Source organism: Passer domesticus, chromosome 4 (assembly GCF_036417665.1).
Source record: "Passer domesticus isolate bPasDom1 chromosome 4, bPasDom1.hap1, whole genome shotgun sequence".
Lineage (NCBI taxonomy): Eukaryota > Metazoa > Chordata > Aves > Passeriformes > Passeridae > Passer > Passer domesticus.
In genome coordinates, this window is record NC_087477.1 from 15315918 (window position 1) to 15343318 (window position 27401).

General features: G+C 46.7%; 2 long non-coding RNA genes across 25 annotated transcripts in view; one reads left to right on the forward strand and one right to left on the reverse strand.

Moving 5' to 3' along the window:
* Nucleotides 1–27401, forward strand: part of LOC135298584 (uncharacterized) — a 250881-nt gene that overhangs the window by 45154 nt on the left and 178326 nt on the right. For 17 of the 23 annotated variants that reach the window (XR_010360586.1, XR_010360578.1, XR_010360568.1 and 14 more), the window contains exons 1-4: nt 1589–1710; nt 3938–4177; nt 4852–4968; nt 6060–6114. This is a non-coding gene — a long non-coding RNA (uncharacterized LOC135298584). Of the gene's footprint in view, nt 1–1588; nt 1711–3937; nt 4178–4851; nt 4969–6059; nt 6115–27401 lie in introns of those variants that run through there. The other 6 variants (XR_010360570.1, XR_010360573.1, XR_010360582.1 and 3 more) reach the window with 5 other exon arrangements.
* On the reverse strand, nt 5279–11226 carry LOC135298587 (uncharacterized). Of its 2 annotated transcripts, none has more exons than XR_010360599.1 (4): nt 10973–11226; nt 10782–10844; nt 9041–10605; nt 5279–5537 (listed from the first exon to the last, which is right to left on the reverse strand). It is a non-coding gene; the product is annotated as an uncharacterized LOC135298587 (long non-coding RNA). The 2 variants fall into 2 exon arrangements; XR_010360598.1 differs by having other exon boundaries at nt 9041–10657.

Consider the following 27401-nt stretch of genomic DNA (forward strand, 5'->3'; position numbering starts at 1 on the left):
TCACATAAGCCTCCTGCACAGCACGTGGTGCTGCCATGTCCATCCCTTCCCTTGACTCCGCTGGTCTCAGCATGCCCGATGCTGCTGTCTGCATTTTCCATCAGCCCTGGCACCCCTGCTGCTGCCGGAGCCGGAGGCTCGGGTGCCCTGCAGTCAGTTGCACAGCTTGGCTCTCCCTGACCTCCGTCATCTGCTCCTCTCACAAGTTTTGGATTTGCACCAGCTCCTGAGAGTGCTCTGCTCCAGAGCCCCGGTGCCAATCCAGCAGCTCCAGGCACGGAAGAGGGGCACCCGGCACACGTGGGCTGAGGGCCCGCACTTGGCACCCCCTGGCAGCCAGCAGGGCTCACCCGAGGGCTGTGTGCCCCTGTGCCATTCCAGGAATTGTCTCTGTATGCTGGAACTGCGCACTGCTGTCAGCCGGTGTGACTGCAGCCTTTGGGAGGTCACCTCTGCTGTGGAAGCACTTTGTGTGTTTATCACGGCCTTAAGTTGAAATGGGACACTCAGATTAGGTGTTAGAAAATATTTTTTCACTGTTTGGGTGCTCAGGCACTGGATTAGGTTGCCCAGGGAGGCGGTGGACTCACCATCCCTGGCGGTGTTCAAGAAGCATCTGTATGTGGCGCTGAGGGATGTGTTCATGGATTAGGGGCTACAGTGCTGCGCTGATGGCTGGACTGGGTGGTCTTACAGGTCCTTTCCAGTCTTGGTGGTTCTGGGCTTCTGTGACTGTATCTGTTGCTCAGTCCTTTTCCTGAACCCCTTTGGGAGGGTTCTCCCGGGCCAGGCCAGTGCAGAGCCTCGCAGGGCAGGGGGCTCGGGCAGCGTGGGCAGCACAAGGCGGCAGCGCCGTGCCCTGGGGCGGGAGCGTGTCCCACCAGCCTGTCACCGCAGCTCGTCCTCAAGCACCGGGCCAGAGGCTCAGCTCCCGGAGCACAGGCCTGCCCTGGATCCTGATATTCCTTACATGAGTATTTTGGCACCGTCAGGTTCACTTTACCAATGCTTTGTGCACTTTTTACAATAAGCAGTGTGAGGAGGTACATTTCAATCACTGGAAATGCTGCTTGTGAAAACAAAAATGCCCCTTTCCCATGCTTCTGCTCTCCTTTATTAGTGAAATTTTAAGATTGGAAAGTATTGGGAATTTCCTCAATTTTAAAATTCATCATCTGAAGCCAAAAGAATATTGGATAAATACGTAGTAGTTTCTTGCCTTCTACTTGATGCATAATGTCTTCCTATTTAATTCCATTTGTGAATCCAGACCTTAGATCCTCAAGGCTCTCTCAGGCTTCCCTTGTGCCAGTTTCTGTACTGCCTTCACTTGGTTTATTGATCTGAATGAATCTGCCGTGCGCTAGTTCGTTTGCAGTCTCACGTACGAGGATGAGGAGAACGCTGGGGATTTTATCCCAACATTTCCTGCCCCGCCGCCCGGCGCCCTTCGCGCCGGCAGTGACCAGCAGGGGGCGCCGTCGCCGGCTCGTCATTGGGGCGCTCGCACGCCTCACGTGGCCCTCGCGCACGCCTCACGTGGCCCTCGCGCACGCCTCACGTGGCCCTCACGCCGCGGCGCGTGCGGCTCCCCTCAGGGCGCGTCGGGAAATCCCTGCCCTCAGGAGAGAGCGGCTCCCCTCAGGGCGCGGCGGGAGGTGCTGACCCCGCACATCGCGTCATCCCTGGCACTCCTGCTAGATTTTGTCGGTAAGAAGGCTTTTCTTGCTCGGGCGGGGATTGTTCCCCGGCATTTTGGGCTGCTGAGGGATGCCTGGGCAGCGCTGTGGGTGCCCTCGGGATGGGCGTGCGCGTCGCAGTTCTTTAAGACCAAGTGATGGTTCTGTACCCTTCCTGCTGCTCCCAGTGTCACAGGTTGGGTTTGAGGAAAACGGGTTTTGGTTGTGTTGGGAAAGAGGTGGGTTTAGGTCCAAAGGGAAGCACAAGGGTTGCAGGCTCTGTCCCAGGCTGGAAGCCTATCTCACTGTCAAGATGGGAAAAAAAGGGATTTATATCCTGTGGAGTCATTTGCAAAGCAGGTGAATTTTGCCCTGCATTGTGCTAAGAGGTGTAAGTGTCAGTTTCTGGAGTATTATGTGTTTCGTTTATATTTGTCTGATGCGTTTTCGGCGATGTTTTTGTTAAGGAACATTTCCTCTAATGTGTTCTTCAAATATTTTTGCGTTACTAACTAGATTTTTCTCTTATTATTTGTTCAATTTATTAACATTATGTGTGTAAGAGTGCCGGGGAAGGGTTTTCTACCCTGTGTTCCATTCAGTTGTTGCTGTTTGTTAAGACAATGGTGACTCAGTGATACTAATTCGGAGCAAGTGTGTAGTAACATACTAATGCTACATTAAGTCTAGCAGGTTGGCACCTATCTACATGGATTGACTATGAAACCTATTGTGCAGTGCTTTGTGAAGAAAAGGGGCAGTTCATGCGGTTTTTGTTGGTGGATATGCAAATTGTTGAGGCTCTTGGCTTTTTTCCGTTTTGTTTTTTTTTTTATTTGTTTGTTTTGATTTTTGTTTTTGTTTGTATTTTTGGGGAGGGGTTGGGCTCTTGGTTTGGTTGGTTGTGATTTTTTGGTTTTGTTTTTGTTATGTGGTGTTAGGCTTTGGTTGCGGTTGCTCAGCTGTGGGTTACCACGTTAAGCGGAGGCCGGGTAGCGGAGCGCGCGTGGAGCACACGCCGAGTTTGCTCTGTGCTGTGCTCCCATTGCCCTCGGCCGGGCCCGCCCGGGGCCTTGGGGCGCTGCCGGAGGTGAGCCCAGCGGTGCTGCAGGGGCTGAGAGCTCCCCCCGCCGCGCTGAGCTCCGTAACAGCGCTCAGGTGAAGGGACGCGCCTGTGAGAGCCGTCTATCCCAGGCCATTTACAGATGTCCCGGCTTGTTGCGGTACGTGTCACGTAATCTGACCAGCTCCGAATGCAGAGGTTAAAAACCAGCTCTTAACTGATAAAAACGTGTGTTTTACCTGTGCCACAGCTTGGTTTCGAGGAAGATCGTTAGCTTTAAAAATGTGAGGGTTTACTAAACAAAAAAAACCCAAAATCCTACAACAGAAAAACATCAAACCTGCAAAAAAACCCCAACAAACAACAGAACCTAACTTTACCCTGAACGTACGGCATCTGGTTCTAGGTGCTTGTAGTCTGCAAGGATGATGCTTTCTGCGCTCTCGGGTCTTTAAAAAGAATTGATTTCTGGCTGACACTGAAAGGACCAAATGTTTGGGGTTTGTTGGTTTTGTTTTGACTTGTTAGTTTCTGGTTTCTTTCTTGTTTGTGTGGTGGTGCACAACAGAAAAAAGAAATTGAAGCCCTCGGAGTGCAGGGATTTCGGGTGATCCTGAGTAAAAGGAGCTGGTGCAGGTTGTAAAATTAGTAACAGGCTCTTGTGCTGAAGATTGGGAAACAGTTGCACCTGTTCCTCAAAGGGCAGTCCTTCAGCTGCAAAGGTTCTTTTACTATCTCAGTGTCTCTGCATGAGGAATGTTTGGGGTCCGGTAAGAGTGACCTCATTGGGAAGGGGCTGCAGCTCTAGTTCTTTACTGGCAGGGAAGCAGAGGCCTGGGGAACCAGACAGCAGCATGTTTTGATACTGAGCTTTGGAGCAAGGAAATAATTATGACTTTATCAGTTAAGTGTCAGTCATTCTGTCTCTCGCTGTTTTGACATGTTCAATTCTAGTGACTGGTGGTAAAAGAGATGAGTGGTAGGGGGGGTTTGAAGGGAAAATTTTAATGGAGGGAAGCAAGGGGAGAAAAAAACCTGTCGAAGACAATTTCTGGCAGGCAGTTGGGTTCCTGGTGCAGACAGATTGGCTGATGTTGATTGTTGACAGCTTCTGCAGCTTGCTAATTACAACTGTAAAAAATTCAGGTGAATGACAGGAACTTGAAATGTTAATTCTGCTTTTATTATTTTGCAGCTGCAACTGTTAGTTGGCTCTTGCTGTAATTGATGGACACTGCCAGTTGCTTGGACAGATGGGAATTAATACTGGTGTTCCCATTAGAGCTCACCATCACAGTCACGCTGGCTTTGCACTGGGTTGATGCGTGCAAGAGAGTGCGTGTGGAAGGAGCAAGCGTGGTTCCTGCCTGCAGTACTTGCCTTCCAGGGCCTTGGAGCCATCCATCCAACACAGAGCAGATGAGCTGCTTGCCAGGTTAGTACATGCAAAAACAGGCCCTCTGTTTGCCCTGAGCTTCTGGAAAAGGTTACGTGTTGATAAATACTGCCATAATAACATGGGTGTCTTAAGACTTGTGTTTAGTTGTTCTGATTGTTCCTCATCAGAAATGCAGCTGTCATCTTGGCTGGTGTCTCCTGCTGGTAGTCACCTGCACACCATGTGAATTGGCAACTGTAATGCTGGTTGAAAGCAAAATGCTAGAGGTAGGGTAAGTAAAACGGTTAACGATGTCAAGGAGTAGAGGAAGGCAGCAACGAGTCAGGGCTTTTCCAGAGCGGAGGTGTAACCTTTTGGGTGGAAAAAACGATAAAGAGACTTGTAGTTTTTTGACTGATCTGCCAGTGGGCCTGCTTCCCATATGGTTAATATCCTGGTCTCTGAATATGGATTTGCTTCAGCCTTGCAGGGTTGGGTTGCTGAGGGAAGAAGTGGCTCAGTTTGTCCCTCTGAGGACTTGTCCCTTTGCAGAGGTTTAGTCTGTGGGAGTGAAGTAATGCAAAGAGCACATGCAAAGAGCCCCTCATATGGGGAGGGAGCTGCTGAAGTGTCGGTCCAGGTAGCTGAAACCTTGGCTTGTTTTTGACCAGCAAAGTGACTTCATAAATTCCAAGTCCTCAGAAGCTTGCTCTTTTTTTTTTTTTTTTTAGCAGTTTGCAGAACACATGGCTTTGAGGTGGTGTGGAGAATGCTTCTTTCCTGGTTGCTGAGAGTTTGCGGTGAGTGGGACTCTCATCCCCGGAGGCGTTTGTGAGCTGTACTTACAGGTAGGCTGGCAGAACACACAGCAGCTCAGCTGGAGGTGCCAGTGTCCCTACGTCCTGGTGTGTTGGTTCCATGCAGGGCAGGTCATACACACACAGTGCCCTCTCCTCCTCCCAAGTCTCCTGCCATCAGATCCCTGCCCGATGCTCAGACCCAGCTGGTCTGGCTGCTGGCTCAGCCAAGGGGCTGAGGTGTGAGCTGTGCATGGCAGCCCCTCCCCAAAGCCAGCCGCAGAGCTGAGGTGTGCATGGCCGTGCGCTCGCACGCAGCACAGGAGATGTTTGACGCTCAAGGTAGGAGCGTGTTGCCCAGTGCTATGCCAATTACTGGATATTAATGGCAGGATAGCATGCATATGCCTAAACTGGGAAGCAGAAGGTTAATAGACGAACAGCACCAGAAGATCCCATTTATCAGTTTCTATTTATCTCTCCTTGGGAGGTGGCAGGTTTACAGTAAATACCTTCTGTCCTCCTAATTTCCTAATGATGGGGATAATGATGGAGAATGGTGAAGTCATTAACTGGGACAGCCTCTGTGCATCACTCTGTCAACCACATCTCTCCAAGACCTGCAATGAAAAGTGATAGGCCCCAGCTGTTCACCAGATTCTGTTCCCTTCCCCCTTCTCCATGCTCAACCCCAATTGCAGGCTTAGCAATTAAAAAACAAGGGGAAAAAATGGGACCCATGACCTCAAAGACACAAGCCAGTCCCTTTTACTGATAAGGCAGTGGTAGCTTAGTGCCCTGCACTTGGGTGTGGGTTTGCCCCCGTTCCAATGCTCCCAGTTAAATGCAGTGCTATCCCTGGGCTGGGTGGTGTTGTTTGGGCTGGGTGTGCAGCTCTGGAGGGATGAATATGAGCTGGCACGAGTGAGTGGAAGCGGGAGAAGATTGTGCTTCTGGAGGAGAGGCACTGTGTTTCCTTGGTCCTGCCTCCCATTCTTGCCTTCTGTGGAAGAGCCTGTTCAATGCCTGTAAAAACGGCACCAGTTCTCTGTGTCTGACTCTTGTGTCCTGGGATACTGATGGATTTTGGGTCATGTGGAACTGTGGGGGTGGGCTCTGATTCTAGATTCCACTGCTTGAAGTTCACAGGACAGAAGTGTTCCTGAAAGATGACCTGAAGTTCAAATGAAGATGCACGTAAGTAAATTACTGCTTTGAAAATATTGTCTTTTTTTTTCCCCCATTGTGACATTTCTATGTAAGTGACTCTTGAGGCTTTTATATTTATTTCACATTTGGAGAGTGGCTGGGAGTTGATGACTGTGTTCAGAGAGTTAAGAGTGGTTTGCCATTTACAGCAGCTGTGTGTTCATCCAGTGAGGGCCTGTGATTATGGCCAGCCCTATTTTGAGCTGGCTGTGGCCTGGAGCACCACGTGGCAGAGCCACCCAGCTATCCTGCGGGTGGTGCCTTTTGATCCTGACCGCCTTGTGCTGTGCCTGAGAGTCTGACCTTCTGCCTGGGTGCGCTCTGAAAAGGGAGGCCTGCCTGAAGTCAGGTTTTCCTGTGCATCCACCGTGTGCTGGGCTCATAAAAGAACTCTCGAGCTGTGGGAGCTTTGTGTTAGAAGGGTTCATTAACTTTCAAATGTTTCAATTGAGAAATTTCAGAGCTCTCAGCATAGACCGGGGTGGCCAGCTCAGCCAAGAGTGTCCCCTGACAGTCAGGTACAGATGTGATTGCTAGTCAGAGCACCGTAAGAAACCTAATAGTGTCCCAGCAAATGTCATACTTGAGCTGGAAAGGATTAAACCAGATAGCCCGGAGACGCTGTAAATAATTTTTATTGGGCTTTAAGAACTAGGGAGACAAGAGGAGCCTTTACCTTGCAGCTTGCTAGAAATTGTGCCCGCAGGGTTGTGGAGTGTGTGCTGTGGTGAAAGAAAGGGTTCTGGGACTGGTCTTAATCTGAGCAGGTGCTTAACTGTGTTCTGAAGTGCCTTGGGCCAGGGTAGATCATGGTGCATAAAGGGGTGTTTTCCTGATTGGTGTCTGACCCTGAGACATGAGAAATGAAAGGCTTTGCTGTGTGGGAAATGTGATGTTAGCTACTTAGCATCTGAGACAAGTGGAGTGTAACTGTTCCCTAAACACTTCCTTCTCCTTTATTTTCAAATTAAAAATACTTTTCTTGGCTGTTCAAACCTGCTGAGTATTTTTTTTTTCCTAAATTCATGCTAATCTATTGGCTGTATGCTGGGGAGTCTTCTCCCAAGCGAGTGGAGTTGAGTTCAACACCTCTGGTATCACTTGGTTAATAACTTTGTGCCTCCGGTCACAAATTTTGAGACCAGGGAAGGAGTTTGATTTCATGTGTGATCATTCAGGACCCTCTGTTCAAGTTTGCTAGCTTTGTACAAGCTTAGGGGCTGGTGTTTGACCCTAAGTCTGTCCTCCAGCTTTGTTTTAGACATGTGAGGACATACCAGTTTACTGGATTCCAGCTACTCCTAGGACAAATTGCAGGGGCTCTTTGGTGGTTTTTTCAATGTTGTGACCCTTGCCTGGGTTGTTTTCTGTCCAGCCGGCCTTGCCTGGGTTCTCCACAAGAAAGGCTAGCCCACTGCTCCCAGTGAGGCAAAGCCTTGTGGATTGCAACCCTCCTGTGTTGCAATGGTTCCCACAGGAGCTCCTAGCTAAAAGCTAGAATACTGTTGATTGTTAATGTCTTAACTTGCTCTGGTCTGTCTATTGCAGGCCTAGCGGTCCAGGGGTGAACTCCATGCTTTTGTTCTTGTGGCCAGCCTGAGTGCTTTTGACAGCTCAAGCTTATCACAAACCAGGCTGAATAGAACATGTGATATTACACAGCTGTTGGCTTCTAAATAAGGAAAATCATATTAGTACCTCTACAAGCAATCTGTATGGTAATTTCAGGAAAGCATGAGGTGGCTGTTCTCCCTGGGAAGAAATAACTGATAGATCTTATACATAAACTAACTGTAGGGAAGACTTAAGAGCCTAGCAAGGAGGAAAGTTTTACTTCTTTGAGTAATGTTTGATGGGGAAAATAAAGGCAGGACCAATCACCTATCACTGGAAATTTGTTTGGGTAGGGCAATATCTACAGGACCAAATCTTGAGGAGGATAGCTGCTGTTAGAGATATTGCTGGTCAAGTGAAAGAAATGTCACTGGAGCATTGTAATAGCTATCTGAAACAATTTTCTCAATTATGTGTAACATACAGCAGTCGATGACTTAAAAAAATATTCTATCTGACAGGACAAAGGCAGCAAAAATGTTAGATTTAAGACAATTTTTAAAGGTGCAGGATGTACATGCTAACCCTCTGGCTATTGAGGGTTGAAATGAAACAGGAGTGGCTGTTGGCAATGAGCATTTAGCTCTTTACGACTTGCCTGACTACATCTGGTTCTGGCTGCTGCACATAGCTACGGCTTCCAGAGGGAAGTGTAGCAGCGCTTCTGCAGGACATTATGGATAAACCTAATGTTTTGCATGGATTTCAGTGGACTCTGGCTTCCACAAGAATGGTGTAAAAGGAAACTGTCAGTGTTGTTTTCCTTGAGTGACTAATGTTCCTGCCTCTGCTGGACGAAGTACTGAATTTTGGATTCAGTAGGGGGCATATGCTCCAAGTGGCAGTGCTTGTTGGGGCTGCTCTGTACTGCTCAAGTATGGGAGAACTCATGGATGGCTGTGGAGAAATGTGGAATAAAGGCAGGGGGCTGTTAAATAAGACGATGATGGCTGTTTGAAGGAGAAGGCAGCTGGTATCCAGTGTATCCCGCTGACTGCCTCAGCTCAAAAGAGATGTCCAGTGCTGCATTTGCTGTGGCACTAGGGTGTTTAAAGGGAATTCTAAGAGCTGTAGAGGGTGGATGGCTCCCGGCCATCCACCACTTCTGTCCTCTAGAAGAGCTGTTGCGATTTGTCTTGGTACGAAGGAACCTTCCACTCACTAGTCTCAGAACCTGCATATTATGAATCTGCCCCTGCTGCCCTCAATACTGACACCTGAAAGTCCTATGGTAAAGAGTTACTAACCTCTGGTAAAGAGCTAAGCTTTCAGTAAGTTGTATTTAATTTGTCATTTTTACCTTGGATATGATATTTTGCTTATTCTGCGTCCGTCTTTTCCTTTTCCGTCTTTGCTCCTGCTAGAAGAGGAAACCTCTGCAGTTCTGTCCTGCTCCCATTTTTCAGATAAACCATCCATGGCACAGAGAGCTCAAAGCTCAATGGACTGTGCATGAGGCATTTTTGGGGTAAGCACTGTAAGAAATGGGCAGCACTGTGGTGCAGAGCTCTTCCTGTCACTTCCCAGGGCTCTCAGTCATGGAGTGTGTGCTCACATACTCCGTCAGCTGCTGTTGGCTTGCCTGCCTACACAGGCTAAATGTAAGGCCCCCAGTGAACATTTCTGTCACTTTTGCTGTTCTGGCCACTTTGCTTAATCAAAGAGCTGGAAGGAAAGCTCTCATTAGAGAGGCTTCCTCAGTTGTACAGAAGCCTCTGCTTGGCTAATTGAGGCTTTAGAGAGCTCGTGCTTCTGGTTGGGGTTGGTCTGCTTGATGTGATCTGGGCCTGAGGCAGAATGAAGCAAGCAGAGTTAAAATGATGCGTGAGCTAACATGATGGCTGGAGATGAAGCGGGTTGTGTTCTGTAAGGCTGTTGCTGAGAGACTACAGGGTTGTTTGCTAAAGCAGTGAACTGCTGGAATGTGCTGTGGCTGGGGAGGTTGTTTGGAATGTGTAGGTTAAAATGGGAGTCTGCATAGGGTGAATTGATCGCTTTCTGCTTCTGTGTTCAGTGGTTGGAGCCCAGGCTCCTCCTATCACACGTTGGAGGAGAGTGCAAGGCAAGGTGAGCTGCAGAGCCTGCAGTCTGAATGGAGGAAGCAGGTAAATGCCAGGGAAAAAGGTGTAAAGGGTAGGGGGACAGAGCTAAGGTCTCTAGCTAATGTGTCTGTAGTGCTCGAGGCCCTTGCGCTTCTGGAGCAGTGTAGCCTAGTCCGTTTTGTATGGACTAGACTAAAATGCAGACTCTGTACTTTGTTGAAATTTTTTGTGTAGTACATGAATTCATCATCCTAGAAGTTGCCACCTGGAAATGAATGAACAAGGGGAATTATTCCAAGGGACATGTTTTAAATTATATCAGTAGAACTTATGGCCTTAATAGTTGGCGTCCTAGAGAAGAAGTGTGATGGATGAGCTGAAAAAGAGCACTTGCTGTTTCAGGGTATGGGAATTCTTCCTCTGTGGTCAGTGACTTGAGTGAATCACAGGGTTCCTGTGTTGTGGACGAAAGCAGTGGTCTTAATGGCCATGCAAAGTGTGGAGTTGCAGGCCCTGGCTTGTAGGTGGGTGTGCCCTGAATGTCCTGGGTGGTGAAGAAGTGGAAGAACAGGAGGCTCGAGGTCACGTGTTCAGCCCCTGGTCGTGAAAGCCAATCTCCGTACCAAGCGAGTGTCTGAGCTGAGGTTTCAAGCTGTTCAGTTGCCTTCTGCAGCTTTTGGAGAATTGTGTTGTAAAGGATGAAGCTCTGCTTGAAAGAGTTGGAGGAGCAGTTGCTGCTGCTTGGTAGAGTGTTGATCCTGGGCAGGAAGGCTCCCTGTTGTCTGAGTAGTGTCTCTGGTCTGTGTGGCAGGGTCCTCCTTTCCTGTGGAAAAGGAAGTGGACCAGCTACCAAGTGCCTAGAATTAGAAATTAAGCTGCCCAGAGAAAGAATGCAACCAGTGCAGGTCAATTACTGAGCAGGGTAAAGATGGAATCCATTTCCAAGTGGAGATGGAGGAAAGGAGAAAGGGGTCAGTGGGGTGTCCATTGGATCTTTACCAAATTCCCATGTAGCATTCCTCATTGGGCTGGCCTTGTCAGATGTGTCTCAGTAGATCTGGCCTGTCAGGAGTTGGGCAGAGACAAAGGGAAAGGAGACAGGATATACAGGAATGTACATGATGTCACCCAAGGGAAATGTTAACTGTGAGTTTCTTTGTTACCAGTTTGATGGTGTATTAGTGCCTGACCTTGCAGTGAGGATTTGGCCATTCCCTCCTCCTCCGCATTTCTTTTGCGGTTTGCCTTTTATCTTCTTGCAAAGCAATACAGATGCTGAAATATGTAGCGTTCCTATGGGAGTTGAACTCTTCAGATACAGCATTGCTCTGTGAAGGGAGATGCAGGAAGTTGTGAGGGTAGGAACGAGGAGGTTTGTCAGGAAAGCTTGGGCGAGGAGCTGAGATGACTGTGAGACAGCACAGTTGGGAACAGCGCTGGGTAGTTGCCTTGCTCATGTTGTGTCACAATCTTCCCACGCCACGGCAGGTTACAAATGTGTGACAGAACTGTGCCTAAGACTGAAGGATTCTCTGTCATACATCTGCTGTCTGTCTCCCACATATGGAGGGGACAGGGACCTTTGTTTTGGTGGTAGAGGATCCTCAGGCGAGCTGTCTGTACTGATCTGAACATATGACTTGGTGTGCCAGAGATGAAGGTGTGGCTGAGCAGTGAGGCAGCTGGGAGGGCTGTGGGGAGCCGAGTGCAGGTTTGCTGACTGGTCTGACTTGGCTGAGTGATGGCTTGTCAGGCAGGGGTGAAGTCTGGGTGGGTGCCTGGAACACAAACAGGGATGATAGTTAAACACAGGAAAGCCATCCTGAGCTCAGGTAGTCCCAGAGGTGCATGTTGTTAAGGGACTGGACGTGTGTCCTGAATGAGTGTCCCCGTGGGCCTGCTTTATTCTGTGTCCACTGACAAGGTGTGTGCTGCTGGTTTCTGTCAGTGTGCTGGGCTGGATGGTTCTTTGGTGTGGCCTACACCAGATGTTCTTCTGAAAGAAGCTACTGCAGAAATGGTGTGAAACAAAGGGAGCTTAGGATTCTTGGAAGTACATCAGTGACTTCTTAGTACCTGAGCTAAATTTTTCTGGCTCACTGGTTGTTGGAACCAAGCAGAGGAAGCTGTCTGGTCTTTGGGCTTTAGAGAAAAGGGGCAGATGACTTTTCCCCTGACTTTCAAGGATCCTGGGCCCATGGCACTGGTAAATCAAGGTGGCCTCTGTAAGGCAGAGCAGGGTAGTGGAGTTAGCGGATGACTCTGGGAGTATGCAAAAGCTCATAAATGTATTGGAGCTAACCATGAATGAAATGTGTGATGTTTTGATTCCCCAAATGACTCTGAAAAGCTTGATTCAAGACTTTGTTCTTACATTGCAGTTATGGCTTTGTCCCCAGCTTTGCAGTGGTCTCTCCCTGCTCACCTTTCTGATGAGAGCTGTCTTTTCCCTAGAATAAGTGATCTGTAGCCCCATGAGCCCTGGAGGAATAGGTGTGGCCAGGTCTGTCCATGGAGTCTTGCTTTGTCATACATGTCACATGCTCTTGTTGGATTATGTGGGTGTACTGGCTGCAGCTTGGTGTATTCCTTGTTACCCAAACACTTGTTCAGAGCCTGGCAATCTCCAAAGAGCAGGTTGCACTAGTCATGGCTGTGGGAAGGTGAGGAAGCCGTGGGCAGCCTTGGGTTGGTCTGGATGGAGCTGCCATTGTTAGTTGTCATAATTTCTTTCATGTCTAAGTGAGACTTTTGTACCTAGAGTAGGATGTGGTATGTCCTTTGTTAAACCTTGTGTGCACCCTGCCCCCGTGGGGCTGTCAAACCAGAAAGAGTATGTGATGGTTTTGTATTGTGAGGCCAACAGGAAGGAAAATAGTGTCTTAAATGACAGCCATTAAATCCACTAAGGAGACGATTTATCATGGCTGTGGAGTCATTTTTCCTGTCATCTGGGACTTTGAAAAGGTGCTCGTGGTAGTGCTTGGTTAAAATATGTTTCATGTTCCTAAGGACGTATAGGATTGTTTTTCCCCAGCTGGGGATATCTGTGTTAAAAAGGTACGCTGGAATTTAACATATTAAGAGCAGTCAGCTAATCCTAAGACTTGCCTCTGGCATTTGAGTGTATGCCTATGTAAGTAACTATATATACTGAAAGTTAGGGTGTGTAGTAAATTATGGATAGCTTCAAGAGCAAACTGACCAAGGTTGTGTAGAAGTGACAAAATGGGGAAAATAACTAATGAAATAGAAAAAAAAAACATTTAACTAAATAATAATTTTCTGGGCTGAGTTGATTTTGCTCTGGGCTGAGATGGTTTTGCTATGGATAGTCACTGAACTGCAATAAGTATAGTAGGTTTGGAAGGAGGTGAATTCTCCACCCAAGATAGAAAAGAGAAGGTTTAGTACAAGACATGTTTAATAAAGAAAGATAGTTCAGAAACTCCTTGAGGTTCAAAGTATGAGATTCAGCATAGAAGTTAAAATTCTGGTCCATATCAGGATGTGGAGTTACTTTTCTGTGGGAGAGTATTCAACCCTTATACACCTGGAAGTTACATAAATGGGGAAAAAAAGGTGAGGGTCAGAACTTTTGGAGCTCTGTCTGAATATGCCCAAGCCAACGCATGTGTTGGCCTCTGTACATCTCGCAGGGAGATGCAGTACGACCTGAAGGATCAGACCTGGGCCATCCTTAGATTTCCCACCTGCTCTCTGGTGAGGTAAAGCAGGAGCGCTGGAGCCTAGTCCATGTGTTGGTCAGGAGTTTCCAGCTCCCCATGAATGCCTTTAGAGCTCAGTGCAGCTGAGTTTGCATCATTGTAAATTAAGCTCCTGCTGAGGTCAGAGGGCAGGAGCTAATCTGTAAATGAACATTTCTCAAACTCTGGTTATGCATTGGACCTTTGAGATCAGCTCTAACAAGCGTAATGCAAACTGGATTAGTTTGTTGTATGCCACTGGGAAATTAAATGTGTCTTCCAAGTTCTTGTCACTTAAAATTTGCTGTGACATTTACTGTGTTTGACAAAATGCAGGAAAAAGAGGTTCCAATTAACTAGGACATCAAATGGTGTGGATGGTGCAGTTTATTTTGGAGGCACGATACTCAAAAGGTCAGTCTCTCAGTCAGCTGACCTCAGTTGTTTGTAGCGTTGGCTGTGGCTAATGAGTACTCAGTTCAGTCCATAATGGGAGCTTTATGGAGGGCAAATCCAGATAATGGGTGTGTGTTGGCAAACTGGCTCTGATAGCTGTGTGCTGGCGGGGGGGAGGGATGTGTAAACTCTCTCTAACATAGAGACGAAGGGATTGAATGCCAAGTTGAAGAGCCATGAAGTCAGTACCCTCACACCTGAGTGGAAATTGTTGCTGTCTTAGTGCTTCTGCTTGGGCTTGTGAACAGCACAGAGCCACGTGTAACAGGATGGTGGTTTCAAGCTGGAGCAGAGCAGTAGTTCCTTGGGTATGGTAAATGGAAATGTATTCCTGCATCCACACAGTGCAGTCAGTGCTGACAACAGCCTGGAGGGAAGGTGGCCAAGTCTCCTGATAGGCTGTTGTTTTTCAGCTGCTTTAAATGTTGGTATCAATCAGTTGCAAGTAACTCATTACTTCTACTAGAATTTGTTGCAGCTGCTGGCCCTTTATGTGGGTATCAGTATCAGCACTGGGCTGTAGTATGTCAGCCTTAAAAAATTTACAGTTTAAAAATTAGACATTTCATCAGAGCTTCTGTAAATCATGCTGGATTTATGCCAAATTGATCCCCAGGAAACCGTTTACCTTAAGCTGGCAAGGCACCTTCCCTTTCTGCTCAAAGTTCTGGGTGTTCAGGTTAAAAATGTGTTGTTTTTCTGTGTCCCAGCAAAACCACATTTTACCTAAGTTTTTAAATGCACTGCAGCAGGGTACTTGGCTTTTGCTGTTAAGCAAAGCCTGATAGGGCAGTGCTGGTTGGCAAGTGGCGGCTCTTGGAGGTGATCAGCCTTAATGCAGCCCACAGATGTGAACACCGCCGGTGCTGGCCAAGTGCTTGGGAATGCCCATTTGAAAGAAATGAAAAATAATTCCATGTGCTGCTGAGATCTCTCTGAACTTTACTTATTTAAGAGGTAAGTGTGAACACATTCTTTGCTAGGTATTCCTGCTTCTTAATACTGTGCTTGTTTTCCTTCATTGGACTAGATTCCATGTATGCACAGTTTCAGAGGAGTGTCTACCAAGTACCTGGGATATAGTGTGCTGTGAGCGAGGCAACCTCTAGGATTTACCTTGTCTGCTCTCCACTGGGCTCTGTTGAATTCAGTGGGAGTGGGAATCCAGCTTCCACTGGAGTTGGGAGAGGGGAGGAAACAGTGAGAGTAAGAGGGCTGGGAGAAAGCTTGGACTATTTTGACTGGCAGTAGGGTCACGGGCCAGAGCAACATTACGATCGTTGCCTTGAATGTCTGGAGGAAATAAGAACTTGGAATGGTGGATTGTGATACTGTCAGGCTTTTGGCTGAAGCAGACTTCCTGAGGCACAGTGTGAAAGAAATAATTTCTCAGATTAAATAGAACTCCTTGCATAACTGAAGTCATAGCAACAAAATGACCTCACTGCAACTTTACTCCCCCCTCCTTGTAGTTGTTTCTTTAATTTCGTACAATATGTTATTCTTGTTGTTTGGAATCGTGGGGAGGAGGGAGAGAGGGAAAACCAACCTGTGTAAAAATTAGCTTTGAGTTATTCCATCTGTGGACTCTTAATTTTGTCATGAAAACAGAGAAGCCTGGCAGGAAGCGAGCTTGTGACTGGCTCCGTGTATCCTCTTGTCTGGAGCTGGGTAAGAAGTGTGGCATTTAGAATGAAAGCAAAAGCTTCATTTCTGGAACTCTGAGTGTTTGCCCAATTCTTTGACCATCTGTTTTTGTTGACAACCACCTCTTTGTGTTGTGCCAAAGTTATTTTGGCTTTTATAATTTGTAGATGCATGTGTGTATATGGTGGAGTGGTTGTGTGTGTCTGTGTGTGGATCATAAGGGTGCTGCTTACTGGGTCAGATTGGGGGAAGTGGGATGTGTAGAAGTAGGTATTTTGTTAAAGGAGAAATTACCAGGAGAAATACAGTGAATAATCCTGGCTTCTCTTAGAGACACTTGAGTCCTGTCTGTGTTAGCCTGTCACAAGCTGCCAGCTTCTAGTGGCTGTCCTTAAGTAACTTTGGTTGCATCACAGCCATTTAGAGTACGCAAGTACTTGCCTCAGAAATGACTGCTGGGAGGAACTGTCCTGATGGAGAGCCCAGGAGCTGACTGAAGGTGGATAGCAGCTGGGTCCCTGTGCTCCGTGGTGCTGGCATGGAGGTGCTCAACCATCTTAGCCTCTCTTGAGCTGTGCTGCTGTTCCATTCTTGCTGTCAGTTAGGGGTAGTTACTCATTCCCTGTGTCCTTCATATGATAATTTTATCAACAAAACCAGTATGGATTGGAGATGCGCTGGAGCAGCTGATGTTGAGAACTCTATCGTTCGAGTGCAAAAGCACTTGGAAATTAAGCCTCAAAACCTAGTACCTTTCTGAACACATATGTGTGTTTGTAAACCTGTGTTTTCTCTACCTTGTAATAAAATGTCTTTGTTTTTTTTTTTTTTTGAAAGCTGTGTAGGGAAGCTGAGCACTTTCTGTGCTGCTTGCCACACTGAGTTTTTCCTGCAGTGCCTTCTGAACTTTTGTTCGCATGAGGGTAGGCCAGAGTAACATCCTACAGCCCATGACAGCAGCAAAATGAGGCTAACAAATATCCTTCTGAGGATGCAGTGTGACAGCTTCATCCATCCCGCTGCATTTGCATCGGGAGTGCGGAATGGCTGCGTGTCATGGGCCACTGCCACTGCACACATGAACTCGTGCACATTAAAGGGAAGCCTGCAAGACATCAGTGTGGTGGAGACAAATAAGAAATTAAGAGATGTCTGCATTTAGAAAAGTCTGGTTTGTGCTATTCCATCATCGTAACTTTTTGTTCAGCAGTGCTTCAGGTATAAAGTGAATGAGGTTTTTATGGACAGTAGCAAGGCATGCATTGTGGCGTGGCACAGTGGCTTCCCTGTGTTTTTTGCCATGCTCTTGAGTTTGAGGGTGGCCTTTTCCAAAGGTACGCTTTTTCCCTCGCAATATAAAGTGTTAGAGTTAAATATGCAGCTTCCACGAGATGTTTCTGGTGTGTGAACCAGGTAGATTAAAACTGCTTCAAATCTGGATTACTGCTTATTTTTCTCCAGAACATTATTAATTTACACAAAATTGAGTCTGTTTGTTAGTAAAGATTTTTTCTAGAAATACAAAGTGCTGCAATTCCATCCTGGGAAGAACTGATTTAAAATGGAGTGCCTTGAAATCCAGCTTTTTACATACTTACCTAGAGAGAAAAATTGAGAAACTGAAACACGTGGAATCAGTAGTCACTTCTGAAAATCCGTTTGTAAGCATAAAATGGAAATCCTTCTGTCATTTTAGATGCCTTTTCAGGGATTGCCTTCCAGTCCTGTGTTTCTGTGTGCAAATGAGATGTCTGAGGTCTTTGAGATGTGTTGACTTGTGCAGATGCTTCTGGTGAGTTTTGGTTTGTTTGGCTATGAGCACGTTGCCTCAGAAACCAAATTGGAGTTACAGTAAGAAGACCAGGACTGAATTTGGGTGGGGACAGTATGTCATGCTGAAAAAAAGCACCAGCTAAGGTTATGTGCATATGTAAATAGATGATGTTTTTTCTGTGAAAAATACAAAGCAGGTTTTTAAATGGTGGAGTCCAGATGCGAAACTCCTAAACCCTGTGCAGGCAGTTAAAATGGATGTTTTTTTCTGCAGTGGGAAGGAAGAGTCCTTTATTTTTCTCATTGGTGGGAGCCCAATTTTAACAGTGTAAAAAAGGTTTCATATTGTCTGCTCCAAGAGTAAGTCATCAGATTAACTGGAGAGGAACACCAGAGCTTGTCAGTCCCCCTTAGCATCAGCCGTGTCTTCCTCACAGCCAGGCTAGTTCTAACCCTTCAGTTCTTGTTTGCAGAATTCGCTGTGTGCAAGAAATGTCTCTTGGGTAGCTTTGCTAAATAGCAGTTAAGAATAAAGGGCCTCACAAGCGTAGTGTTCAAAGCATTTCTGTTCTCAGAAGGCTGGAGAAAAAGATGTTTGAAAAATAAAAAATGCCAAGAGCAAAACCTGCATGGAAGAGTAGAAAAAAGGCTCAGGCAAGAGGGATGACTATTCTATTGTGTTCTCGCTGATCCAGCACCCTGTATTTCCTATGTTATTGTTAGTAATATTGCTGCCACTGCAGCAGAGGATGGCTGCAGAGGTTATGACTGCCTGCCTGGTAGGGGTGCCAGTGTCTCAGTCTTGTCTAGAAACTGGGGTAACTCAGCAGCTGTTTGCATGTGCAGCTGGAGAGAAAGCAGAACTCTTGGGCCAGGTGTGGGGAAAGGTCACCTGTCTGTGCGTGTCAGACACCTGAGGTGGGTTCTGCTGTTGGCATGTTAGGAGCTGCAATGTTCTGTGTGTCTGCAGTCACTTGCTTGGGCTGCTTAGAAACACTGATGTGAAGAAAAAACCTGCAAGCGGTGTTTGCCACTTGTGCCCTCTCCATACCTGGAGGACACTGGTCATAGAGAGCCTGTCTTGCGTCTCTGAGAACCCATACTTAGCCATTACTGAAGCTGTCTGTAGGTAGAAATGAATTCTACCTCATGGATCTCAGTGGCATTATCATCCGTTAAAGCAAGCAGAGGTGGCAGTGTCAGAGAGGGCATGGAACAAAACCAAAATGTTCCTGTGAATTTGCATGTAGTTTTGTGGTGTTGCCTTCTGGTGATATTTAGAGAAGACTGATATTTAGGACCTCCTGTGTAGATGGCTAAGTAGTTAAAAAAAGAAATATAAGAAGAACAATAAAGGCACCATATACTCGATGGACAAGAAAAAGCCTGTACTTAAAACAAAGCCATGTTTAAATTCTGAGTTCTGCTCACTAGACTAATAGTTCATTTATCTTGCAATGGTATTTGGTTTCCAGAGTCTATTTCAAAGCAGAGAGCAGTGCAGAGGGAAAGCATGAGGGCTCTGTCTTCCTATCAGTCTGGGATGATGGGTGGTGATCCAGTTTAGTGCTGGTATGCAGTACCTGCTTCTCTGACTGCTCTTTGTAGTTTTGTGGTACCCTGTTTTCCACGCTGTCCTTTTGGGCAAGTTGTCTAGTTTTCAGCATTATTATGAGACCACTGGTAACAGCTGAGCACAGCTGATACCTTATTACTGCAATCGCTACTTGGAACTAATAAAGACCTAGTTGGGAAAGTACATGGATTCAGTGAGGAATGAGTTGCTTTCATAAGATGTAGTGGACTCTTGAAAGGCTTTTTTTGTGGCTGTGGGGATGTGTTTGATGTTAGGGCTCCAGCTTACCTAGCAGCTGTGGTCTGGAATGTGGAATATTTTGGATCTTGATGGGTTGGTTTGTTTCTCAGTTGCTGTTCAGGCTCCTTCCCATGGCTGGAGTGGGTGGAAAACCAGGCCTCTCCCCCTTGCTGATATTGGCACCTACCCAGACTTTCCAAAGTTGGTGGCAGAAGCTAATGCAAAATACTGAAATTGTAGATGATCTTTGGAGGTACGTGGTACCAAGTTGTGTCAGAAGGAGTTCAAAGTGCAGAAAACTGCTTTGAAGAAGGGTGGGCTGAAAGGCCCTCCCAAGCTTCATTTCAGCTGTAATTCTTTGGATTTGTTAGTTTTATTTGAACCACTCTTTGTCGCTAAGCAAGTATTGGAGACTGTTGCTAATTCTGGCTGGAAAGCTTGTTTTGGTCAGCAGAAATTTTGTCTGGCTTTTGCAAGATGCTTGGTGATGTATGGGAGAGGCTGATTTTTATCAAGGAAGACTTCAGGACTTGAAATCCAAACCCCAGTTTGTTCCAGAAGGAATATAATCATCCCAGTGTGTGATGACCTTGATAATTTTGATGAGAATTCTACATTACAACTGTCTGATCTTGTTAGTGTGGGTTTGTGGATTTCCCCCCCCCCCCTGTATGTTTTAAACCTGATTTAGACAAGATTGAGTAGATAAATTGTGGCAGGTCTAACTACTGCTCAGTTCTGGAAGCTGTAGAGCACTTAAGTGAGGTGGTGTCCTTAGAGGTGTGAGTAGCTTGTTGGGTGAGGTGGGGCTGTTGATGGCCATGCAGTGTGTCCAGCTGAGAAAAAGACAGCAGCCAGGGAGCTTTGGGTGGGATGAGGCACTGTGGGTTAGCCAAGGAGGATGGAGGCAGAAAGTTACCTATGAAAAACAGCAGCTGCAAAAGACAAAAGTCTCTGTGTTGTCTTTGACTGCATAAGGCATCGATGGAGTAATCTCTGTTTACTGTGTTGGTTCTGGGTGTGTCACAGGAGAAAGCAGAGGAGCGGTTGAACCTAGGGGAAGGCACACAAACCCTGCTTCTAAACTTCAAACTTGTTCATGAAGCATTTTGGGTTTCTATGCAGGTTAACAGCCTGATTAAGCAGAAATTATGATTTGGTGCGATTCTACTGCTAAAAAAAAGGCTGCCCGTTTATGCCACCGGGGCATGACGTAGTGGTTAAAATGCAGCTTACTTGAAGCTCCAAAGGAGTTAAAACAGCTTGAGTTGAAACACTAGGTTGGCAGAGTTTGATTAATTAAAAAAAAAAAAAACAAACCAGAGGGGAATATTTGAGCATGTGGATAAGTAGAAATGCTCTTTTGTTTCCTTTTTTCATGCTTCTTAATGTGTAGAGTGGTATAGAAAAAAGGCTAGATTTCTGTAATGTGCTCATGCTCCACATCCCTTAAATCCATCTGTGGCTGTGGAGCTGTTGCCACACACGGGCTCTATGTGCTGTGTATTTTGCAAACAGCTACACCTACTTGAAGACAGCACGAGGCATTTGGGCTGGGACTGCCAGGCTGCTGGATGTGCTCAGAGCCCACAGGCGGTGAAATGCATCATTCCAACTTTAGTCACTGCTTTGGCTGAGTGCGGGCATCAGAATATTCTCCCGCGGTGGGGGCAGGGGCAGCGCGCTCTGTGTCTGACTGGAGGGTTTAATGGGGAAGGGTTAATGAAGTCACAAGGCAACAACAGTGAAACTGCAGTGCAGGGCTCTCTCTGGGCACGGGGGTGTGCATGGGGATGGATGGAGGCAGGTGTAAACTCTGCTAGGAGAAATCAGAGCTCTCCATCTATGCCATGTCCTATTGGAATATTTGTCTGGTTCATTCTGGCTTCCCCACCGTGGATGTGTTGTAAGAGTAACTGTGTTCCCCATCCTCCCTCCCTCCTCTTCCTTCCCCTGCCCCCCCCAACAAGCTGGAGGGCCAGAAGGTGGGGTGGTACCTCAGGATAATGGTAGCAGAAGGCGAAGGAGGCAGACAGCTGGCAAGTTCTGCCCCAATATGCTTCTCTGAAAGAGGCAAGGAAAATGCAGAAGATGTGATGCCTGAATGGCTCACTTTGCAGCAAAAGGAAAGATTAAAAGTAAAATTAGTTAACATCTTGCTCATTTCAAACCACCACACGCCATCTTTTTGCTTTCCCCTCTCCCCTCCAGCCATTTCTCTGTGGCTTTATATTCTGAGGGAAGGAGGGAATAGTCCCAACCAATCCTGGGACTTTGCAGAAATCTCTGTAGTGAGCAGCACTGTAAAAAGACTGCGCTCTCATTGTAGCCCTTGTGTTATCTCCCTGTCATCTGTATGAGCCTGGGCAGCTGGAGCAGACAGGCAGCCACAGGCCTCTGCCAGGAGCTGCTGTTCTGACACAACAGTACGGGAGTGTGCAAAGGCAGAGGGTAGGGATGGAGGCTGGGGGTCCTGCAGTGTTCGGTCTGGGAGGGGAGTTCCAGAAGTGGGGTGTGGGTGCTCCTAGGGGACTCTGGGACCCTAGAGATGTTGAGTGAGAGAGATGCTGCTGCTGTCTGCAGCTGCTAAGTGGAAAGGTGAGAGAAGGCAGAGCCAAATACTCCTGGAAGTGCCCTGTAAGAGGGACAAATGGAGCAATGGGAAATCCCAGCTAGATGGAAGGGGGAAATTAATTCCCTGGGAGGGTGGTGAAGCATTTGAACAGGGGCCTGGAACTTAAATGAACAATACCTTATGCTAAAAGGTTTTTATTTCATCAGGTACTGCTGGTTTGGACCATCTAACCAGCACATCTCTTGCTGGCAGGGAGCTGCAGATGTGTGCTGGGTTGGATATGCCAGTACTGCTGGGAACAGCACTCTGATTCAGAGCAGGATTTCCTTGTGCCTCTTGTGTAGGGCATGGGTCCTAGTGATCTGAGGGTCCGACGTCTTTGTTGTGTGGACAACTGTGTTGTGAAGAGGTTGGTCCAGCCAAGCAAAACTCCATGGAATGTCATGGTGGTTGGTTTTATGTAATGCTGTTCAAGCAGAACCTGGGCCCTCAGTGAAGCAGATGGCAGCTTATTGAGCAGCCATGAGCAGAGGCTGGGTGTTCACTAGACCCCTCTAGCAGCAGCACTGAGGGTTTTACTCTGACACCTGGCTTTGCCAAGTAGTCCTGTGAAGCTTGTACCTGTGACGTAAGACTGGAACAATGTAGATTTGTCTCTGAGTGGTTACTGATCACCAGCAGAGTCTGCAAAGTGATGGAGAGGAATTGGGAAAATGATCGTGTTTAATCTTTCTATCTCTACTAGGATTACTAACTAACCAGCCTTAAATGTGTACAAAGCACTTCTTCTGTAGAAACAGTGAAAGTTCAGCTAGATGATCGTGCAATTAGTGTAGAAACATAGTTTTAAGTACAGTTGATGTATTTGAGGACAATTCCTTTGGGTAAATGTTGCTGTTGGTTAGTGGAACAGAAGCAGATAAATGCCAGTGTAGACCACTTTTGAAAATTCCTTGTTAGAAACACCCCAAATCACATGTATTGCTGTTTTCAGTACAAACCAGCTATGCCAGCAGTTGGGATTGGGGAAAAGCACCTTCCAAAAGCTGTTAGGTTGGTTACTGTTCATGGCAAAATTTCTCACACTGACTCCTGAGGTATGTGCTCTGAATTGCTGTAGCAGATTAGATTCTGTTCCAGCTGGAATGTAACTCTCATCCTGCTTGCTGATTCTTGCACTGGATGGGAGTCCTGTGGGAAAGACAAAAAACAAGGAGGTTAATTTTTTTGCTGGTTTTAGGGCCTAGCTAACAATCCCTTTTATAGGTCAGGGATGATGGTCCTTTACGTCAGCCTGATTTCTGCTGTATCCCAAGGATGCTGCTTAGTCAGCACTTCTCATGCTCATGGCTCTAAGTGCTTTGGGGTGCTAAGTAGAGTTCATGCCTAGGAGCTCTTGTTCTTAAACATTGACCTGCAGCAGTAGTTTCTTAACTGCTTTTCTCTTTCTTAATCTCTTATTTATAAAACAGACCCAAATGATTGGTGGCGCTAGAGAATACCTGAGATGCCTCTAGTGAGGCTTCCTGTCTATCTTGTCTGAGCAGACAGGACTCAGATTCCCTGGGCTTGTGGCATTTTCACTGTTGGTATTCAAGTATTCCATCCCTGGTTTTCAGATCTTGTGGCCGTTTTGGTGATGACTCAAGTGATGTGTCTCAGGTTACTGTAAGCAGTGGGTTTTTACTGTGGTGTTTACATGGATGTTGACATCGGGATGGTTGAAAGAAAAAGCTTGTCACTTGCAGGCTACCCGATGTGATAGAAGTGGCTTTGGAGTACCAAGTTTCTCGGCTGCATGTGTTTTTTATATATCATATATTCACCTGTATACATCTAATGGGGTGGAAAAGAAAGTATGGTAACAATGGCAAGTTATTTAGTGCTGCATGGAGTTAATTGCTTCTAATCAGTGCTTACATCCGTCTGATTTTATGGGAGACAACAAGCCTTTGTTGGATGTGCTCATTAGCCATCCTGTAAATCACAGGGATGCTCTGGCATCTCCCGTATTGTGTGCCCATTAGCTGTGTTTTGTTTCCATGTAGCCGTGAGAAAGGAATGGTATGCGCTGGAATGGGAAGGGATTTTGAGTCTCCCCTTAAGGTCCTTTGTAACAATTTGCAAGTAGAAGTTGTTTCCCAGTTGGCCACTTAAGCCTTGATGAGGGAGTTCCCTGGCTATGTTGAGTTCTGTGAGAGCAAATCAAGTGTCAGGAGCTGCTTTCCCAGCAGATGTGAAAATGCTGCACGGGGTGGCATGGTCCTTGTATTGATACAAAGTGTGAAAGTGCAGTCACTCGTCCTGCGGGAATCTCTGAGGGGCACCCCATCCTTAAAAAGAAAAGCTTCAAAAACTCAGTGCAAAAGAGCTTCTCCTTTTGCCGAAATAAGCAGGTTGTGTCAAAGAGTCTGGGTTCTTTGCATGTGTTGGTAAGACCTCAGTAGTGCTGGTAAGAGGTTTTGGCTCCTCTGTTCTAGGACCAAGTTAAATAATGAGCTGGAGAATGTGCCTTCTGCAGCGGCAGAGGTGCCCTGTCCCCAGGCGTCACGGAGCCCTGCCAGGCCCTGTACGTGCTGCAGCATGACGGATATGTATGGGGTGATGAATGGCATGTGCCTGGACACTCATTAGAGCTCAGGCACTGCAGGAAGATTAATTGGGTCGGGTTGAGCCGGCATCTTTCAGGGCTCAGCATACTGGGCATTTATCTATCCATCTTCCACATCCGTCACGGCACTGTGTGCTCAAGTCAAGAAACCTACGGGTGAGTTAGAGCTGTGTGCAGAATAGAGGGGGGCTGTGGCTGTCTGCTTCAGCTCCTGCTGCCTCGCCATTGGGACCTCAACGCAGGCGGAAAAGGGGTCCACAGGAGCATTCCTCTTGGATAGAAACTCGGCTGCTGCATTCCTGGTAATTGTTAGTTTTTTCTCTTAAATCTCTGCTCCCAACTCTCTCAGCAGGTGGCAGCCTCCAGCATGCCACACTGGGAGCCTGGGCACGTGGGAATCTGAGCCTGGATTATGAATCAGACAAGGAGGAGGGGGAAAATTCCAAAACTTAAGCCAGTGTCTGCTTCTGGAGTTTTTAAAAGTTCGGGTTTTTTGAAGTTTTTCAGAAGCTGCCACCAGGAGAACGAGCAACTTGTTGGGGTTTGTTTTATTATGTGTTCGTTGTTTTGTTTTTTTGGTTTTTTTTTTAAACTTGTTTGAAATGCCATTGGGAATAGTTTTACTGTCCTGTGATTGTAGAAGCCAGTGCATACAGCATCGATGTACGTGGCCTGCATCTCTGTCTCTTGAGCCTTCACTGAGTGAAGGCACAGCTCTGCTCATTTCTTCAGCAAGAAGTCTGTGAGTGGAGAATTATGGTATGAGTTGGGATAGGGTGGTTGAGGTATGCTGGAAGCAGTGAAAAATGGGAGAGCAAAAGGAAGCAGTGCCCAACAGCAATGTATTTGATATAAAAAGTCACAACAAGAGAGAGAAGAGGATGAGGGTAGGGTGCAGGGAGCACAGTGCCTGGATAAAGCAGGTGAGGAAGCTAATCCAGTCACCAACCATTGAAAATTCCCAGGAGAATAGAGAGTCTAAGGAAGTAACAGTTCATTGTGTTCTACATGCCTCATGGGCTTAGCTCTATCTTTACAATTGATTAGCTAAAATGTGCATGGACAGTTGTGTTTGCTCTTGTTTCAGCTCTGATTACATGGCTGATCTGGGATTCCTTACAGCCTCAGCAACAGAAGTAAAGCAAAAGGCAGGAATCCTAAATCCAGATCTCACCTCCTTTGTTGGATGTATGGGAAGCCAACAAGTTGGTCGGGCTCTAGGAAATTGTACTATGAAGTGAAAGTCCATGTAGGCGTGAAGAAAATTGCTAGTTTGGTTCTAAGTGAGGCACCCTGAGAGAGAAGTGATGGAAGTGTAGGAGATGGTAATAACCATTTTGGAAGAATTGGAGCTTCCAGGCTGACTGTGAAGGTGTAGGGTTGCAGGCTCAGATGACAGCGCTATCTAGGGGGTCCACCCCCTGTGCTCTGGGTTCAGTGGATGTATTCACTTGTTTGTCTGTATTCACAGGTAGAAGGTTTGCCTTCCTCACTTGGCCTAGGAGGATCATGTGGCCACACATAGGGAAAAACTTTTTATTGGAGTGAGAGTTTTGAGCTGAACCCTGTGGAAAATAAACTACTTACATAGTTGCCTTTTTAGGAAATGACTGTTGGGAAGGGTCCGTGTGCCTAATGGAGTTAATGTGTTGATCCATAATCCAGAGTAGGGCACTGCAAGATGGAAAGTTGGGGCATCAAAGGTTTACAAATAATGCTGTGGCTTCTGTAGCTGGACTTTTCTAGCCAAGCTCACTCTCCTAGCCAAAAGCATTCAATATTAACATGTCTCCTGAGCTGCTGGATTTAGCAAAGCTCTGGAGTTTCTTTTTTTTCCGTTTTTTTTTTTTTTTTTTTTTTTTGCCTGCCCGCCTGTCAGGCAGTCTGGACTCTTGGAGTGAATTCCTGTGCCTATGTGTACAGAGCTGCTAAGAGATGACTGTGTGCACTGCTGTGATGATGTCCCTGTCCCCTGCTCCTATTACATGCGTTTGCAGCTTAGTAATTGCATGTGGATGGCAGGGTCGGTGCCAAGCCCTGCATATCCAAAGTCGTTTGGTGAAGGAGTCCATTATGCTTGTGGCTCGCAATGATAAATTCCCTGTGATGGTGGCAGCTCACAGCAGCCTCCTCTCGTAATGGCATTCTGCTCCTGTTGGCAGCCTTCCCTGGGCAGAAGACACTGCCCTGAAATAGCACAAGCCATGAGAACAACAATGGCTGCGCAACTCTGGGAGACCAAAACATGGAGAAATCAGTAATTCCTTTCCTGGGATTGCTCTGTTTAAGGAAACTTGCAGAGGAGATGGCAGCCAGGTATTTAGATGTTCCCAAGGCAAAAAGCCACGATGGAGTAACCCAAGAGACCCATTGCTGAGCCTGAGAGGCTGAATACAGTTCTCAAAAGTAAATCAAAGGGTCCTACTTGTCCTACTGCAGTAACTTCACAGAAGAACCCTTTGGAACTTGTTTTTAAGATGTCAAGAATGGAGCAGGGATCAGCTGGCAGTCTGGGAGGGGGACAGAGGTGACACATCTGAAATAGAAGCAGCTTCTAAATTATGTACTCTGGCCAAATCCTTTTGGTTTTGGTGTATTGACCTTGGGAGTAGCACACTGCCCCTTTGACGGATTTGTGCCCCATTGATCCTAATCTAATTAAAGCAGCACTTGCTGCTCAGCATGGGCCAGAGTGCAGCAGGGTCAAGTGTATGTCAGTAATTTAAGGACTTAGTTATTAGGCTGTAAAACTATAATCAAGAAAGCAGTCTCTAGTGGAAACAGTTCAGTGCAATGGCTAAAACACTGTTGGGAGAAGGTCCTGATACACCAGTGCTGTTGCCAGAGGCATTCGATATATTCTGCAAGGAATTTATACATGAAAAAGAGTTCCCGGGGAACGGCTGGTGGAGGGAGGGGTCTATGCATAGAACAAAACTGTTGATGGAGGACTATCTTCCTTCCTCTCCTTTCTTGAGAAGTCAGCCCGGTTATCCTAGATGGAAGGGTAGAAATCCACTTGAATTTGGGCAAG